The sequence below is a fragment of the Lynx rufus genome, unplaced genomic scaffold (genome assembly GCF_022079265.1).
Source record: "Lynx rufus isolate CCGP_SWC_20201006 ecotype Redwood Valley unplaced genomic scaffold, mLynRuf1.p SCAF_1, whole genome shotgun sequence".
Lineage (NCBI taxonomy): Eukaryota > Metazoa > Chordata > Mammalia > Carnivora > Felidae > Lynx > Lynx rufus.
In genome coordinates this window covers 56,579,067-56,598,526 of record NW_025814823.1, presented here as the reverse complement: position 1 = coordinate 56,598,526, position 19,460 = coordinate 56,579,067, and the positions used below count along the sequence as shown (strand labels likewise).

Genomic DNA, 19,460 nt, shown 5'->3' with positions numbered 1-19,460 from the left:
GGAAAAAGGGATAGAAGGTTTATTTGAACAAATTATAGCTGAGAACTTCCCTAATCTAGGGAAGGAAACAGGCATTCATTCCAGTCCAGAAGGCACAGAGACTCTCCTAAAAATCAACAAAAACAGGTCAAAACCAAGATATATCATAATAAAACTTGCAAAATACAAACATAAAGAGAGACTTCTGAAAGCAGCTAGGGACAAAATGTCCTTAACCTACAAGGGTAGACACATAAGGTTAGTAGCAGACCTGTCCACAAAAAATTGGCAGGCCGGAAGTGGCATGATATATTCAACATGCTAAATGGGAAAAATATGCAACCAAAAATACTTTATCCAGCAAGGCTGTCATTCAGAATAGAAGGAAAGATAAAGAGTTTTCAAGACAAGCAAAAACTAAAGAAGTTCATGAACAATTCTTCTGCAAGAATTATTAAAGGGGAGCCTTTGAATGGGAAAGAGAGACCAAAAGTAACAAAGACTAGAAAGGAACAGAGACAATCTTTAGGAACACTGACTTTATAGGTAATACAATGGCACTAAATTCATATCCTTCAATAATTATTCTGAATGTAAATGGACTAAATTCTGCCATCAAAAGACACAAGGTATAGGAATGGATACAAACAAACCAACAAACAAACACCAAAATTCATTGACATGCTACTTATAAGAGATTCATTTGAGACCCAAAGACACCTCCAGATTGAAATGGAGGGGGAGGAAAACCATTTATCATGCTAATGGATGTCAAAAGAAAGTGGAAGTAGCCATTCTTATATCAGACAAACCGGATTTTTTTTTTTTTTTTGAGGGAGAGAGAGAGGGCACAAGTGAGCAATGGGCAGAGACAGAGAGAGAATCCCATGGTGGGGGGGGGTGCAGAGAGAGAATGAGAGAGAGAAGGTAAGAGAGAGAAGCAGGGTTTACCTGAAGTAGGGCTTGAGCTCACCCAAAGTGGGGCTCAAGCTCACCCAATGCAGGGCTTGAACTCATGAACCATGAGATCATGACCTGAGCCAAAGCTGAATGCTTAACCGACTGAACCACTCAGGCGCCCCAAGAAAAACTAGATTTAAACCAAAGAGATGAGAGATGAAGAAGGGCATTATATCATAATAAAGGGGTCTATCCAACAAGAAGATCTAATAATTGTAAATAATTATGCCTCCAACTTGAGAACAGCCAAGTATATAAATCATTTAACAGCAAACTTAAAAAAACTCATTGATCATAATACAATAATAGCAGGGGATTTTAACAGCCCACTTACAACAACAGACAGATCACCTAAGCAGAAGGTCAACAAGAAAATGATGGCTTTGAATGATACACTGAACCAGATGGACTTCACAGATATATTCACCACACTTTACCCTAAAGCAGCAGAATACACATTATTTTCAAGTGTACATGGAAAATTCTAGAGAATAGATCACATACTGGGTCACAAATCAGTCCTCAATCAATACAAAAAGACTGAGATCATATCATGAATATTTTCAGAACACAACACTATGAAACTTGAAATCAACCACAAGAAAAAATATGAAAAGATCACAAATACTTGGAGTTTGAAGAACATCCTACTAAATAATTAATGGGTTAACCAGGAAATTAAAGAAGAAATTAAAAAAAATACACGGAAGCCAATGAAAATGAAAACATGACAGTTCAAAACCTTTAGGATACAGCAAAGGTGGTCATAAGAAGGAAGTATAGAGCAATACAGGACTTCTTCAAGAAGGAAGAAAAGTCTCAAATATACAACCTAAACTTACACCAAGAGGAGCTGGAAAAAGAACAATTGCAATCCAAAACCAGAAGAAGGAGGGAAATAATAAAGATTAGAGCAGAATTCAATGATATGAAATTTAAAAAAACAAACTAGGAGTTCAATGAAATGGAGCAAGTTCTTTGAAAGAATTAACAAAATGGATAACCCCCTAGCCAAACTTACCTCAAAGAAAAAAGGAAAGGAAAGCACCCAAATGAATAAAATCACAAATCAAAAAGGAGACATCTCAACCAACACCAAAGAAATACAAACAATTTTAAGAGAATACTGTGAGCAATTATATGCCAACAAATTTGGCAATCAGGAAGAAATGGATAAATTCCTAGAAACATATAAACTACCAAAACTGAAACAGGAAGAAACAGAAAATTTGAACAGGCCCATAACCAGTAAAGAAAGTGGATTAGCAATAAAAAAAAAAAATCTCCCAATAAACAAGAGTCCAGGGCTGAATGGTTCTCAGGGTAAATCAGGTAAACATATAAAGAAGAATTAATACCTGTTATTTCGAAACAGTTAAAAAAAAATGGAAGGAAGATTTCCAAACTCATCCTATGAGCCCAGCATTACCTTGATTCCAAAAACAGACCCCACTAAAACTATTCATGATGAACACAGATTCAAAAATTCTCAACAAAATACTAGCAAATCAAATCCAACAGTACATTAAAAGAATTATTCACTGGGGCATGTGGGTGGCTCACTTAAGCATCTGACTTCAGCTCAGGTCATGATCTTCCAGTTTGTGAGTTCAAGCCCCACACTGGGCTCTCTGCTGTCCATGCAAATCCTGCTTGGAATTCTCTGTCTCCCTCTCTCTCTTCTCCTACCCCACTCATGCTCTAGCTCTCAAAACCAAAACAAAAACAAAAAAACATAAAATTTTTCGAAGAATTATTCACCGTTATCAAGTGAGATTTATTCCTTGGCTGCAGGGTGGTTTAAGATCCACAAATCAATCAACATGATACACCACATTAATAAAAGAACAATATGACCCTCTCAATATATTCAGAAAAAACATCTGACAAAATACAGAATCCATTCTTGATAAAAACTCTCAAGAAAGTAGAGATAGAAGGAACATACTCAACATCATAAAGACTATATAGGAAAGAACCACAGCTATTATCATCCTCAATGGAGAAAGCTAGGGAGAAAAGGTAAAGAACACAACAGGATTGTCCACTTTCACCACTGTTGTTCAACCTAGTACTAGAAGTCCTAGCCTGAGTAGACAACAAAAATAAATAAAAGACATCCAATTGTCAAGGAAGAAGTAAAACTTTCACTCTTTGCAGGCAACATGATAGTCTATGTGGAAAACCCAAAAGACTCCACCAAAAAATTGCTAGAACTAATACCTGAGTTCAGCAAAGTTGCGGGATATAAAATCAATGTACAGAAATATGTTGCATTTCTATACACCAATAATGAAGCAGCAGGAAGAAAAATTAAGAAACTGGTCCCATTTATAATTGCATCAAAAACCTAAGACACTAGGAAAAAAACCTAGCCAAAGTGGTAATAGATCTATACTCTGAAAATTATAGAACACTTATAAAATAAATTGAATAATACACAAAGAAATGGGAAAAAAAACATTCTATACTCATAGATTGGAAGAACAAATACTGTTAAACATTCTATACTACCCAAAGCAGCCTACACATTCAATGCAATTCCTATCAAAATACCTCCAGCATTTTTCACAGGGATAGAACAATCCTAAAATTTGTATGGAACCAGAAAAGACCCTGAATAGCTAAAGTAATGTTGGAAAAGAAAAACAAAGCAGGAGGCATCACAATTCCACACTTCAAGCTGTATTACAAAGCTATAATCATTAAGACAGTGTGGTACTGGCAAAAAACAAAAAACAAAAAACAAAAAACAAAAAACACCAGGTACTCAGATCAATGGAACAGAATAGAGAACCCAGAAATGGACCCACAAACATATGGCCAACTGATCTTTGACAAAGAAGGAGAGAATATCCAATGGAAAAAAAGACAGTCTCTTCAACAAATGGTGTTGGGAAAACTGGACAGCACGCATACAAGAATGAAACTGGACCACTTTCTTACACCACAAAAATAAATTCAAAATGGATGAAAGACCTAAATGTGAGACAGGAAACCATCAAAATCCTAGAGAAAAATACATACAGCAACCTCTTTGACCTCAGATGTAGCAACTTTTTACAAGACACGTCTCTGGAGGCAAAGGAAACAAAAGCAAACATGAACGACTGGGACTTCATCAAGATAAAAAGCTTCTGCACAGTGAAGGAAACAAAACTAAAAGACAATTGACAGGATGGGAGAAGATATTTGCAAATGACATATAGGATAAAGGGCTAGTATCCAAAATCTATAAAGAACTTATCAAACTCAACACCCCAAAAATATATAATCCAGTGAAGAAATGGGCAGAAGACATGAATAGACACTTCTCCAAAGAAGACATCCAGATGGCCAACCGACACATGAATAAATTCTCAACATCATTCATCTTCAGGAAAATACAAATCAAAACCACAATGAGTACCACCTGACATCTCAGGAAACCACAAATGTTGGCAAGGATGTGAAGAAAGGAGAACCCTCTTACACTGTCGGTGGTAATGCAAACTGATGCAGCCACTCTGGAAAATAGTGTGGAAATCACTCAAAAAGTTAAATATAAAGCTACCCTATGACCCAGCAATTGCACTACTAGCTATTCACCCAAAGGATACAAAAATACTGATTAGAAGGGGTACATGCAACCCGATGTTTATAGCAGCACTGTCCACAATAGCCAAAGATATGGAAAGAGCACAAATTTCCATTGACTGATGAATGGGTAGAGTAGAATTGGTATATATTATACTGCTTGACAATCAAAAAGAATGAAATCTTGCCATTTGCAATGATGTGAATGGAACTAGAGTGTACTATGCTAAGTGAAATAAGTCAGAGAAAGACAAAAACCATATGATTTCACTCATAGGTGGAATTTAAGAAATAAAACATATGAACATAGGGAAGGAAAGGGAGGTAAAAATAAAATAAGATAAAAACAGGGAGGCAAACCATAAGTGACTTTTAACTAGAGAAAATAAACTGAGGGTTGTTGGTGGGGAGCTGGGCAGGGGATGGGCTAAATGGGTGATGGGTATTAAAGAAGGCACTTGTGTTGAGCACTGAGTATCGTATATAATTGATGAAACACTAAATTCTGCTCCTGAAACCAATACTACACTATATGTTACCTAACTTTAGATAAAATATTGGAAGAAAAATATAAACTGCCAGTTATTTTACCAGAAAAAAATGGGCTTATTTGGGAATAGCAGAGATTTGCAATTTTGGACAAGTAAGCTACAACAAAACTATAGGCAGGTCTGGAAAACAAAGAAGACAAACACTCTTATAGAGAAAAAGGAGACATTGGAAAGGGAGTTATAAACAAAAAGTTTGTTGGCGTAAATTGGGAGTTTAAAGTATAGTGGCTTTTCATTGGTTGAATTATGACATTCTCTCATTGGCTGGGCATTGCTGGGGAGGAGGAAACCTTTCTTCCTACTGGTGAGATGGTAAAGTCGCTAAGTAGTATGGACTTGCAAGGTGCATTTCTTCCTGTTGGATCTGAAATTGACAATGAGTAGTAGAATGTGAGAACTTTCTTGCTGGCCTCTTAACTCCATTCTAAATGAGGTTTCCCTTTATTTTCACACATGATATATATTTATATATTGTCACTTTAAACCTAATTGTACATTTGAATTTAAAGTGCGTGTCCTGTGGAGAGCCTGTAGTTGGATCTTGTAGTTGGATGTGTTCAGTCTGAATATCTGCCTTTAATTAGATTGTTTTATTCATTCAAAGTTTAATTTCTATTGATATAGTTGTATATGTGTGCCATATACTGTAACAGCTATTATTTTATATAATTGTAGGTTGTTTACAAAAACTTACATAAAAATTGAGAACTGGGTCTTATTTATAGCTTATTATATTAACCTGCTTATGTATCACTTTTTTATTCTTTTCCTTTGTTTCTGTGGATTTGAGTTACCATCTGGTATCACTTCCTCATTCCAATACAGTTTTGCACCCACCTATGTCCTTCGTGCTACTGTTGACAAATATATTTCTATATATTGTACATCCAAAAATATAACCATATACACAATGCTGCACATAATTGCTTTTTAAATAAGGTAGAAGAGGGAAAAAGAAACATTATGCATATTACATTTTATTTTAAATTACATAATTACTTTTACTGGTGTTCACTGTTTGGTATGGATTTGAATTTCCCTCTGTGTTTATTTCTTCAGCCTGAAAAGTTTCTTTTAATATGCACTTTAAGGGACCTCTGGAGCTCACTAAGTTTGCTATTGTTTGCTTGTTCATTTGTTTGGTGAATTGGCTGGACTATTTTTGTTGCATCTGTTTCCTCTGTCTTGCAAAGCTTCTGATGTTGCTTCTCAGTGGACACACGCCTGAACATACCCAATGTCCTCTGTGTTGATAATGGTTTTAACTGAGCTTTATTTGAAAGTCTCATTCCCTAATCTCTGTTAGGCTGTCTGCCTGTGTTGGCATCACACTCTGCTGTTAGGCTCCACTAACTGCTGGCTGACTGTTCTATTGTTTTTGATAATAATTTAGAGCATAAATTATTACACAGTCTGATCCAACTCCACTTGGGCTTCTTTGCAGAAACTGTTTTTGAAGCTTTCTTTGACAGTTTTTTTTCCTCACGCCAGGAAGGATCGTCTTAGCTCTCTTTACCTTGATATTTTTGGTAAATTAAACTGATCTAAAGAATATTCTCATGAAGATATCAACCTTCCTTAATTGCTCACCATTAACATTTCTCTTGTTTTTAAGAGATTCTAGGCTGAAACCACCCCATACTCTGTTCAAAATAAAGTCAGTTTTTTGGAGGGGAGAACTTTGGTGTTCTCTGTTCTAATGGCTTAAATCTTTCACTGGGGAAAATTTTTGAGCCACTGCTCTAGCGACGGAGTTAGGGACACATGACTGCTTCTCTTATAATAGCATACCTGGGATAGGAAAAGTTCCTTTTAATACTTCTTTTAAGGCACCTCTGGGGCTCACAGTTTTGCTCTTGTTTGCCTGTTCATTTGTTTACTGAATTGGCTGGACTATTTCTGTGTTATCTGTTTCCTCTGTCTTGGAAATCCTCTGATGTTGCTTCTCAGTGGACACAGGACTGAACATACCCAATGTCCTCTGTGTTAATAGCCTCTTCTGTTCTCAGCTTGACACCCCCTGTTGTGGTACACCCATCCTACGAATGAGCTGGAGTGAGGGCAATTAAAGAAGTCTTGTCATTTTTCCTCCCGTGGTGTACAGTGGCAGGCTTTTGCATTGGGGCAAGTTGAAGAAGGAGCCCTCTTCAGTTTTCCTGGGATTTGGCTGAAGCAACAAGGAGCTGGTGGGGATGGGAAATGCTCCCTACTTCTGGGGAGATTTTACAGCCTTTAACAGGGGTTCAGCATGAAGGCAAAGACCAGACCACAGCTCAGGTCCTGTGGTATTTCCTTTTTCTCCATGACAGTTAGATTTTCCTGAATAAGTGTTTGTTTATTTGCTTTATGTGCTTAGAATAATTTCCAGAGATTTTAATTTTTTTATATTAGTTTCTTCAGTTGAGTTTATTCTACTGAGAAGTGATTCCACAGACCTCCTCACAGCACCATTCAGGAAATGGAATGTGATTTGTATATAACTAATTCTATCCATCACATAAAAGCATAACATGAAACAAAGGCCAATAAAAAATGTAGATAATTCTAGGCAAACTCATTACAAAATAAGCAAATAAACTGAATCTTTTTGTGACCTACACGATAATTCTGAAAATTATTTTTGTGACTCACAATGACAGTAAGAGGACTGACAGCTTCTTCTTTTAGGGTTTTATCCTCTCCATTCTCCCTTTACTTATACTACATACAACATTTAAAATCTTGTTGCCATAGTTACTGATATTAAAGCACATACACAAAAGAATCAGACCTGGAACTTTGTCTAAGATAACCAAATATATTATACTCAAAATAAAAGGAAAATCATTATAGTGAAGGATACTTATATAGAACAGTTTTCCCCTCTGACATTGTACTGTATTTCTTCCCTGAGAAGGTACATGGTTGAACGATGTAGTGCCCCTAAGGTTGCAAGATTTGAAGAAATTTTAAATGTTTTCTTAAGTCATTTTTAGAAACCAAAAATGGCATGATTATTTACAAATGCATGGTGTATAAGGTAAATGATGAGGACATGAGAAATATATTGCATGATCATGTGAAGTTTATTTATCCCAAACACTAATTATAATATGTTCTTTTTCTCATTAATATGTGAAGATAACATCCTGATGAGTATTTTTGTTAGTAATCACATTTGTCAACTCAATGGTATGCGATTTACATTGCACTAAAGAAAAATAAAATAAAATATATAAACAGCATTTTAAAAGCTAGATTACTGTATGAGATTTTGCCCAGTATGAGAGTCATTCCATAAGGTCATTTTGAATTAAATGAAAAGGTAATAGCTGACCTGATATGGGATTTGATGCTACTCTTAACAGTACGATGCCACATATTATATTGCCATAGATGCATCATTTAAAGGGTTTTAAATTGCTCTCTTTTCATTTTTATTTTGTCAAAAGAGCATACAAAGTAGAAATGGTTTTTAAAAAAACAGCTTGAGCACTTTTACTTTTTTATACAACCAATTCCACAGCAATAAGTCACATCACAGAACACATTAAGGCTTTGCAGCTGAATCAGCCCATTTAATTTTCTTCCACATGAACTCCACACATTAAATATAAAAGGTTTGAGTTTATCATATTTTCTATACACTGGTAATTCATCAATATCTTTATAAATATAGATACAGATATCACACACCAACACACACATACATATATACACAGGAGAATGGTGCCAAATCTGGCAAACCGGAGATAATACTTTATATCTTGGACTCTTACTACTCTCTGGTTCTTTTTATACATAATATTTATCATGTGGCTTAAATAGTAATTAATTTGTCAAAGGAAATTTGGAAATTTTAGCAATTTAACATGCTTACTACTTAGGACCAAAACTAATAATTGAAGAATAAAGAAAACCGCTTTAAATTTTCAGATTATCTGGAACTAGCACTGACTTATTTCCAACAATGCTCAATTTTAGATCCTTTATCCTGCCTGCTCTACCAAATCCTTTTCTCAAGTCAGTTGGTTATCAATAGAAATACAAAGGCTTCAACTACTTCATGAGACATGTTTGATTTTCTCCTGCCCATCCCCTGCCGCACACACATACATGTGGGAAACAGTCCAAATCTCAGCAAGAGTACTCTCCACACAGGCACTCATACCAAAAATTTAAGAGTGACTTTCTCTCCCTCTCCCTCTTCTCCTCCAATCAATCACCAATTGCTTGATTACACCCCTGAAATATTTTTCAAATCTACCTATTATTCATCTAGAGGGCCATGACACTAGTAAGCCAATATTTTCTCACACTAAACCTCAGCCACTATGGAAAACAATATGGAGTGTTCTAAAAAAATTAGAACTACCATAAGATCCAGCCATTCCACTTGTAAGAATATACCCAAAGGAAACAAAAGCAAGTTATCTAAGAGATATTTGCACTCACATGTCTTTCAGCATTATTCAGAGTAGCGAAGATGTGGAAACTACCTAAGTGCCCATCAATGGAAGAAAGGATAAAAAAGATTATGCATATATGTATGTGTGTGTGTGTGTGTGTGTGTGTATACACACACACACACACACACACACACACACGTACAATATTTTTCAGCCATGAGAAATGACATTATGCCATTTGTGACAACATAGTTGGACCTTGAGGGTATTAGATTAAATGAGATAATTCAGACAAAGAAAGTCAAATACCTTATGGTATCACTTATATGTGAAAAAAAAATGAACTAAAAACTAAAATCAAACAAACAAAAAAACTCATAAAAATAGAGAATACAATAGTGGTTACCAGAGGCTGGGAGGTGGAAGAATAGGAGAGATGCCAAGGGTATATTACTTGCTACTTGTAGATAAGTAAGTCCTGCAGATATAACACACAGTAGAGTGATTATAGGTAACAATGTTGCATTATAAACATCAAACTTGCTAAGAGACTTGATCTTAATTATTCCCATCACAAAACAGAATAATTATGTGACCTGATAGAGGTGCCAACACTATAACAGCAATCATACTGCAATATATAAATGTATCAGATCAACACACTTTAACCCTGTAAGATGTCAAATATATTAAAAAAAAAAAACAAAACACTTCTGTAATAGCCTGTTGTCACCTGCTCTGCCCTCTCTTGAAAACTTTCATTTTATTGATCACTAAATATCAGATTTATATTTTAAAATGTTATTTGGATAATGACAATTTCCTATTTAAAACTTTACAATGGCTTTTCCCTTGGACTATAAAACCTTGCATGAACTGGCTTATGGACTTCATACACAAACTTATTTCACTCTGTTTCCAAAGCCAGCTACTTTCATTTCCTCAAAAATATAGGCTTTTTCATGTCCCCAGGATTACAACATCTCTGCCAAAGCATGCTTTCTGCTCTTCTTTTCATGGATTAATTTCTCCTCCTCTTCACTCCTTAAAATCACTTTCCCAGAAAGTCTTTCATTAACCCCACATTAAGGAAAGTCACCTTGTCAAAGCTAAAATCTAATGACACCACTTCTAAAATAAATCCTTGTTTGCTGTTCTAAAAGACTCCCAACTTCTTAAAGCCAGGATTAAGTCTCTCTTGTTAATCATTTAATCCCCAGCAACCTAGCTAACTACCTGACAATGAATAAAATTCAATAGTTTGTAGAATAAATAAGTCAATCAATCAATTAATAGCAGATTAGTGGGGGATACAAGTGGTATTAGAAATGAAATAAAAATTTTACAGAATGGAAATATATATAGAGTTCTTCCAATGCCCATCCATCAAAATTACTATTACTTAAAAATTGTTTTCATTAATCTACTTTGCTGAGAGCACTAATGTTGAATACAAGTAACAGGAAATACAAAGCTCTTTTGTTAGATTTCATGAGAAACAGATGAACCAATATTAGGACAAACAACTTAAAGCGAGATAAATAACCTCCATCCCACCACTATCAACCTCATTGATATTTCATTCTGAAGAACATCTAGAGGTTCTGGGATAAAGAAGTATAAGCAGTGTTGACAACTTAATTGGAATTTCAAACAGAGCAAATCAATTCAGGGAGCATTTTATTGAACACCTGGATAAGCAAAGTCCTGTGATCGTATGTGTGAAGGCAGAAAGGTGAATCAAGCACGCCTATGGCTGATTGTCAAGGCAGCTATAATGGGGTTCTCTGATTCAATCAACAGTGCTTCTCATTGTGGCTCTTTTTTGCTATATGTTGATTCTCTTAGAACTTCCTCCATCATTGGTATACTTGACTATATCATTTTAAATATCCTTATGAGAAGTCACTACGGAGTGATGGAGGGACTACAGTATAGCAGAGTCCATTTAGTCCTAGGGCTCTTACACGCAAGGCTTATGATTTCTAAATTGATTTTTTAAATTTTTATTTATTTATTTTTGAGAGAGCAAAAGCATACATGTGAGCGGGGCAGGGGTAGAGGGAGAGAGTGAGGGAGAGAGGGAATAATAAGCAGGCTCCACACCCAGCATGGAACCCAATGTGGGGCTTGATCCCATGACTGTGAGATCATTATCTGAGCCAAAATCAAGAGCTGGAGGCTCAACTGACTTAGCCACCCAGACGCCCCCCTGAATTGAATTTTCTTAATATACACAATGAAGACTACTACTTATCTTTAAAGTCACACTTAGCAACATAATCCAAAGTTTTTTTCATGCTGTTGTTACATTTAAGCCATGTAAGAATCTCTGGCTATTCAATCCTAACTACCTTGTCCCTAATATTGTGCCTAAGCTGACAGAAGGAGAATAGAGCATTATGTACTGTCCTCTTCTACCCCAAATCCCATGGATTTTCATTAGTCCTGAAACACTGTAGACACTGGAACTGTGTGAAGATCAAACAGTAAGGGAAACTACATTTTTATTTATTTTGGGAGACACAACTCCATTCTTTTATATTTTATATTTCACTTCTTTTGAATTCTAAGCAAGACACATGTTCCAGAAGTTTTCTTGCCCTGAGTAATTCATTTCCAGTTCCCTGTTATACTCTTTCATGGCTGATTTTTGATGAAACTAATTTTGATTAGGCTGTTGAAACAAGATGTGTTCTATTCTCAGAAATTTTACTATCCTCTTCTCCAAATATATAGAAATATCAGTACAGTATATTTCTCATCCTTTCAAGTTTTTCTCTAGCTTCTGTATTATTTACATTTTATGATATGTTTGTTTTATTTTTTCTCAGAGTTGTTTACCCAAGGTTATTCCTTTGTTCTTTAAAATAATAACAATGCTAATTATGGTAGTACCTCCTATTTAAGAAGTGGATAGAATCTCTCCAGAATAACTCTATGTTTTTACTATACATAAACTCGAATATCACAAGAAAGTCTTTATTAAGTGCAAACCCTGTTTTACAAAGGGACAACATGACACTCAGAAAAATTAGGAAAATTGTCTAAGAATACAGAGCTAGTAAAGAGTAGTGGGTTAAATCCAATGGAATATAATTTCAGTGATTGGGATATTAATTATGATGACATGAGTACATTATCACTGCTACTTAGAGAAATTGTTCTTATAATTTTTATAGTGAGAATACTCTTAGATCATGTAGCCAATTACATTTGTGAAGTTTCAGTAATGTGTGTATAACAAAACTACAATTAAAGTGACTTATTAGCCTTAGGGAAGTGACTTTCTTAAGAAAGCAACCATCTTAAGTGATGAGAGCAGACCAAAGGGCAATTACAAATGAAGAAGCCTTGACTGGAACATTTTCCTACCTTCATCCCAGTGCTCTTCCCCTGACTTCATAAAACACAATCTCCCAAGTGTCATAATTGTTTGGTTACTTTTTTCCTCACTATTTACCACTCTCTGTACATAACTGGACTCCATGAAAAATTTCCTCTACTAAACTGTTTTCACTACTCCCATCTTTAAAACATGTTCTCAGTTCAGAACCACATAAAAGATAAAATGATACTAATGAACATTAGTATGCTAATATTAGGCACAAGTTTGCTGAGTTATATTAATTTTTAACAAAATATTCCATCTTTAAAGGATTAATAATTTAAAGCAATTTTAAGGGTGTAGTCAATATATTTTTAATAATTGATTCATTTATGAGAGAATCCCAAGGACTGGCACTGGCAACCCCAGATGGATTTTTGACCAAGCCCTACCTCCACTGCCATCTCTATTAATTCACAGAATACAATCAACTGCCTTTTTTGTTGTTCCTGTTCATGATGTCTCTCACATTTCAGGAACACCTGCAAGTAGAGACAATGACAGGTAGAAACAGTGACAACTTTTAAATTTCTTTTTTCCTGGATTACTTTTCAAGGGTGTTGAATAGTGAATAGCCCTGGAAGACAGAGACAGTGTCTCCTTCCAGAGAAGAAGGCAGAATTGTCTGCTGCTGAGTTTAATAAAGATAAGGTCTCCCTTTAAGGAATATATTGGACAGGTTTGCTTGCAGTTCATTATGAAAGATTAAAGTTTCATAATCTTGAACTTTCCCATCTGGGACACAAACCTGCTATGTGTGTACTGCATCATGAGCTGGGAAGGTAGATTGGGAGATATGGAAAGGAACTGATATGATTATCATTATTATTGCTATATCTGAATAACAAAGTCTATTCTCTATGATACAGATGTCTCATGTTTTCTGTCAGCAGACATAAAACTGTGGTAGGCTAACTTGCAAGTCTGCAATTAGGGTAAATCTCAGATCCTTCATCATTCTTGACATCATTCTGTTTAGTAATCAATCCCATGATTATGACAAAGCCTAGAGGATGGCTACACCTGCAGCTTCCATCTGTGTGCTTCCTTTACTTCAGTTTTCTGTATAAGTAACACTCCAATTAGAATGCAAAGTTAGCTATTTCTTATGACTGTTACATTATAAAGAAATTTAATTAGCAATGGTGGAAGATTAATGAAATTAACTCATACAATTAAAGAAAACCTTGCCAAATTTAAACTGAGAAGTTGATATTACACAATTGATGCATTCCTTTTTATATTTTGAATGTAAGGCTTTTTCAAATAAATTATCTTAATCTATAGTAATGACTTTCAAATTATCTTCTATATTTGCCAAAGTACCTTGGTAATACTTACAGGTATAGTATTACAAGTATACATTACAGTATAGTTATAATACTTACAGGTGCAAGTTTTCAAAGTGAAAATCTAAGCAGACTACAGGGAACAAGTTATTCTCCACTTATATACCATTTACCATTATTTCCACTAAAATGGAAGATACACTAGGGGTAGAAATAATTTGCTCCTATTTAAATTACAAAAGCCTTCAAAGTTCCTTCCAGTTGGATTCATACAGGAAAATACTGAAGCAAAACCTAAAGACCCATCTCCATGGCACTCTTTGACTGTGCAATGTGTCATAAAAGTAACAGGAGACTGTGACAAAACTCCATTCCACCCCTGAATTTGACATAAAAGTAGAAGAAAGCTAATCCAGTGAATGAGTTGCTGATTTTTTTTTTCTTCTATCAAGGCAAAGCATTTGCAATCACTAATGAATATTGGTGCCACAGGATCTACTCTTATCAGTGGTGGACACATGGCATTCAACTGGTAAAAACAAATGTTTATCTCTGATACAACGGTTACTTGGAGAGACTGTTACCTATTAGAAAATCCAGCCTGACTCTGTGGCCAGTAGCCTGAAACAGATGGTCAGATACTGCTACAGCCTCAATGTGAACATATGTTAAACTTTGTTTCTGACTTCCTTTTGTTATTTTCATTTATGTGCTTTCTACCCTCTTGCATTCCTGTGTTTTACTAATGCTCTGAATGCTGACTCTTCTTGCTCATCAGGTTCAATTATACTATAATTTTAGTGAACTAGTGTCATTTTCTGTGGAATATCTTGCTAAAAGTCAAAGACAAGAAATTAATGGCAAAGTTGGGCCTAAAATCCACACATTTCTGTCTTTACAAATCCATATGTTTAACAGATTAGAGTCTGTTAACATAATCCTAATATTAAAAAGACAATAATTTGAAATCTGAAAGACTATGGTCAATCATTCACTTGCTCATTCTATCATGAATTTAATTGAAAAGAAACTGAACTGGGCCTGAGGATGAAGAAATACATAATACAGAAAAATGTGACTGCTTTCATGATCTTAAGTCTAAGACAAATAAAAATGTGATATGTGAGAGTTAAGGCATTTCTATCAAATCCTTTAAATCCATGTTAAAAGTCTGACTTTCACCTGAGAGGAATTAGAGAGTAAAAAAAAAAAAAAATGTAAGCAGATGTTTATTTTTAAAACACTTCCACTGCTATGTCAAAAATGGATATTCTTCATGTAGCTGGTATAGCAATTTATTTGAAAATTGACAGCATTTTAAACTGAGGCATAAACACTAGTTATAAAACAGATTCCAGACATGTTTAAAAGTAGAATAAAATAAATTTAACTTTTAAAAATCAGATGGTAGATTCACGAGAGTGGGAGATGCTAAGAATGACTTAATCTGAAACAGTATCATGGGAAACTGGTTTGAAAAAGTGTCATCTCATGAATTAAGGTTTAAGAGACAGAATGAATTTGCGGGGGTGGGGGAGATAATGAGTTTATTTTTTATATTGGTTATTATAGTTCCTAAGAAGTGTCATATGTGGATATAAAATGAGAATTTTGAAATATGGATATAAATTTCAGTAGGCATCATAGGTGTGTAATTTGAATTTTAGTTTATCAGTAAATTGATGAGAAATGAATCCACAGGGATGAATAAGTTAGCCCACAACCTGTATATGAGGTATTGGTTACTGTATAACAGATTCCCTCAAAGTTTAGTGGCTTAAAACATTTATTATTTCACAATTTTTGTGGATTAGGAATGTGAAATGGCTTAGCTGATACATATGGTTCTGGATGTCTCACAAGCATACATTTTTCTCAAGTCTCCACTGGGAAGGATTGACTTCCTAACTCATTCACGCGGGTGTTGGCAGGATCCAGCTACTCATACGCTGTTGAACCAAATCCTCAGTTCTTCATGAGATGTTGACTGTAGGTGTCTCTCAGTTTCCTGACACATTTTCCTCTATCTGCCATATATCACAACATGGCAGTTTGCTTCATCAGAGTGGTCAAATGAGATGGCAAGAGAGAATACCAGCAAGAGAGAAAGAAAGTGTGCAAGCAAGATAGGAGTCACTGTTATTTCTAAATTCCCACTAGAAGAGATAACCCATTAATTTCTATATTCTATTCATTAGAACCAAGTCACTAGGCCCAGCTCACATATAATAGGAGGAGCTTATGCAATGGCATGAATAGTAAGAGGAATTATCATTGGGAGTGATGTCCCACGCTGTCTGCCACAGCCCCAAGGAGTGGGAAGGAGAAAGAGTAGGAGACTCATAGCAGACTTGAGAAACATATTTAATGTTACAATTTTAAAATTAACTGGTACAAAGCTAAAGGCACATCTGAAGGATATCTCAGCAATATTTAACTTAAACTTTTATTTATTTAACTTCATATTTCTTAATTTAAGTTATCCCAAATATATGGAAATTCCATATCCCTTTACTCAGACCTCATTTTACTGATTGATGTTCAGCAAATATCTGTTTATTAACATATTTATGAAAAATGCTACAATTTATATTGATTCAACTTATATCCAGAATAGGAAATACCACTCTACAATTAATAACAAAAAGTTATATTTCTGGTGACTATTAAACCACTCGTTTCTTATCTCTTCTCCAGTTGACTATTTTGAATATAATTTGATATTTAAATTTTTTGAGTTATTAGAATACAGAGTTGTAAATATAAGTTTCTAAAGGCTCTTTCCTTAGTCTATTATAGTTTTATTTCAACATTATTTACAGTTTTATTTCTTTATCCTATTACAGTTTTATTTCAAACTTATATAGCTAATATCAATGAATTAAATCCAATAACATATAAATCACAAAGCACTGCCGGATGACTGACACCATGTATAAGAAACCTACCAGGGAACCACAGGCTAAGGACACAGATTGAACTGGAAAAAACAACACTTAACTATAAGAAGTATGTCTAATTATATACGATGATTAGTGTGATTCACTCAGTTGTACGATTTATTTCTTGTTCATGATTTTGTGGCCTGAAAGCAGTACCGTTCTGCTACAGTATCAGGCAATCATAGCAAAAATTGCCTAGCACAACACTGATTAGCAAATATTAACAATGTATTCTTAAGTACATTTATAACAATTCAGTTTAATGGGCAATTGATTTCTCAGTATTAATGTGATATTTTTAAATGATCTCTTAATTTCCTTTTCAGTTACCCTATTGTTATGGAAACACAATAGATTTTGGCATGTTGGTTTTAGTATCCTGCAACTTTAGTGGCTTCAGTTATTAGTACTAACAGCTGTTCTGTAGAGTCTTTTGGGTTTTCTACGTATAAAATCATGCCCTATGCAAACAGAGATAAATTAATTTCTTCCTTTCCAATTTCGGTGCATTTATTTCTTTTCCTTGCTTACTGTTCTAGCTAGTACCTCCATTACTATGTTGAATAGAAGTGGTAAAAGTGCGCATCCATGTAACTCTGGATCTCAAAGGAAAAGACTTCAGTTTTTCACGGCTGAATATGCTGTTAGCTAGGAGACTGTCATATGTGGAGGTAAATTCCTTCACGTAATTTGTTAACAGTTTTTTTTTTTTTTATCATGAAAGGATGCTGAATTTTCTCAAATGTGTTTTTCAGCATCTACTGAAATGATCATATGATTTTATTATTTCTGTTAATGTGGTGTATCATATTAATTTATTTGCACATATTGAACCATCCCTGCCTCCCAGGAATAAATCCACTTGGTCATGGTATATGATCTTTCTAATGTACTGCGGAATATGGTTTGTCAATATTTTATTAAGGATTTTTACATGTCTGTTCATTTTGGGCACTGGCCTATAGTTTTCTTTTCTTGTAGTGTCTTTTTCAAGCTTTGGTTTCAAGGTAATGCTGGCATCATAAAATCAGTTTGAGAGTAGACCTTCCTCTTCAGATTTTTGGAATAGTTTGACCAGTATTGTTATTATTTCTTTAAAGATTGGTAGAAATCACCAGTGAAGCCTTTTGGTGTTGGGATTTCCTTTGCTGCAGGTATTTAATTACAAATCCAATCTCCTTACTCACTATTGGTCTGTTCAGGATCCCGTTTAAAAGAGCACCAAAAGAGCTGTGCACTCTGGTCCCACAGCCGGGCCATGTGCGCAGCTGCACTCCCTGCCACCAACCAGCAGTTGCAGCCCCCAGCGCTCCAGGAATGCCTTTCCCAAGGGCCTGCTGGCCAGGGAGGAGCCTGTAAGCCTGGGTTCCTGGGGGCCAACATGCTGCTGACCAAAAATGCGGTGTCGCTCCGAGGTACAATTATCCAGGACTATGCCCAGAACAAGCATCAGCAGCACCTCTGCCAGGGGACTGGTCAATATTTGCTTCCCATGCAAGCGGTGCTGGCATCAGGAAATGCCAGGAAGGAAAAGATCCTGAATTCCTTCAAGTTCCTCAGACCTCAGAACAGGTTCGAGACCAAATTCATGCTTTCTGAGAAGTGCGAGGGGAGTGGTGCACAAGGGCACCCCCTCTTCAACTTCCTACAGGAGGCTCTTCCGACCCCCAGTAATGATGCCACTGCTCATGACCAGCCCCAAGTTCATCACCTGGTTTCCAGTGTGATGTAATGATGTCACCTGGAACTTGGAGAAGTTCTGCTGTCCCACAGACTCAGCTGTGCCTAGGGAGCCCCTCCATCCCTGCTGCTTTCAGTCACAGCGCTCTCCCCTCTGAAGATTTCATCCGTGAATGTGTTTACTTGAAATATGCAGGGAGGAATGCCTGATGTCCAGGAACATTCCTTAAGCTGGGAGCTTCTTGTCCATCCTAGCTCCCCACTCCTCAAACCAAGGCTCCTCACTAATAAAGCACTGGTTGTCAGGAAAAATAAAAAGAATAAGATACTTGGGTAACCTTAACCAAGGAGTAACCAAGAAGTTGCTAAAACCTCTAAACTTGAAAGTACAAAGCACCAATAAACAAACAAAAACAAACAAAAAACTTAAAGAGACATAATAAATGGAAAGACATCCTGTATTTATGGATTGGCAGACTTAATATTATTATAATTTCCATATTACCCAAGGCAATCTATAGAGTCAATGCTATCAAATGCCTATCAAAATCTCAATGGCATTTTTCAAAGACAGTCCTAAAATTGATATGGAATCACAAAAGACCCCAAGTAGCCAATGAAATCTTGACAAAAACAAAGCTGGAGGCATCATACTCCCTGATTTCAAAATATATTACAAAACTACCGTAATTTTAAAAAGTGTGGTA

The 19,460-nt window shown here is 35.5% G+C and overlaps 1 pseudogene; it reads left to right on the top strand.

The window, feature by feature from the left end:
- Nucleotides 1-18,331: 18,331 nt before the first annotated feature.
- LOC124508648 (glutathione peroxidase 1-like) lies at nt 18,332-18,911 on the top strand (annotated as a pseudogene).
- Nucleotides 18,912-19,460: the final 549 nt, after the last annotated feature.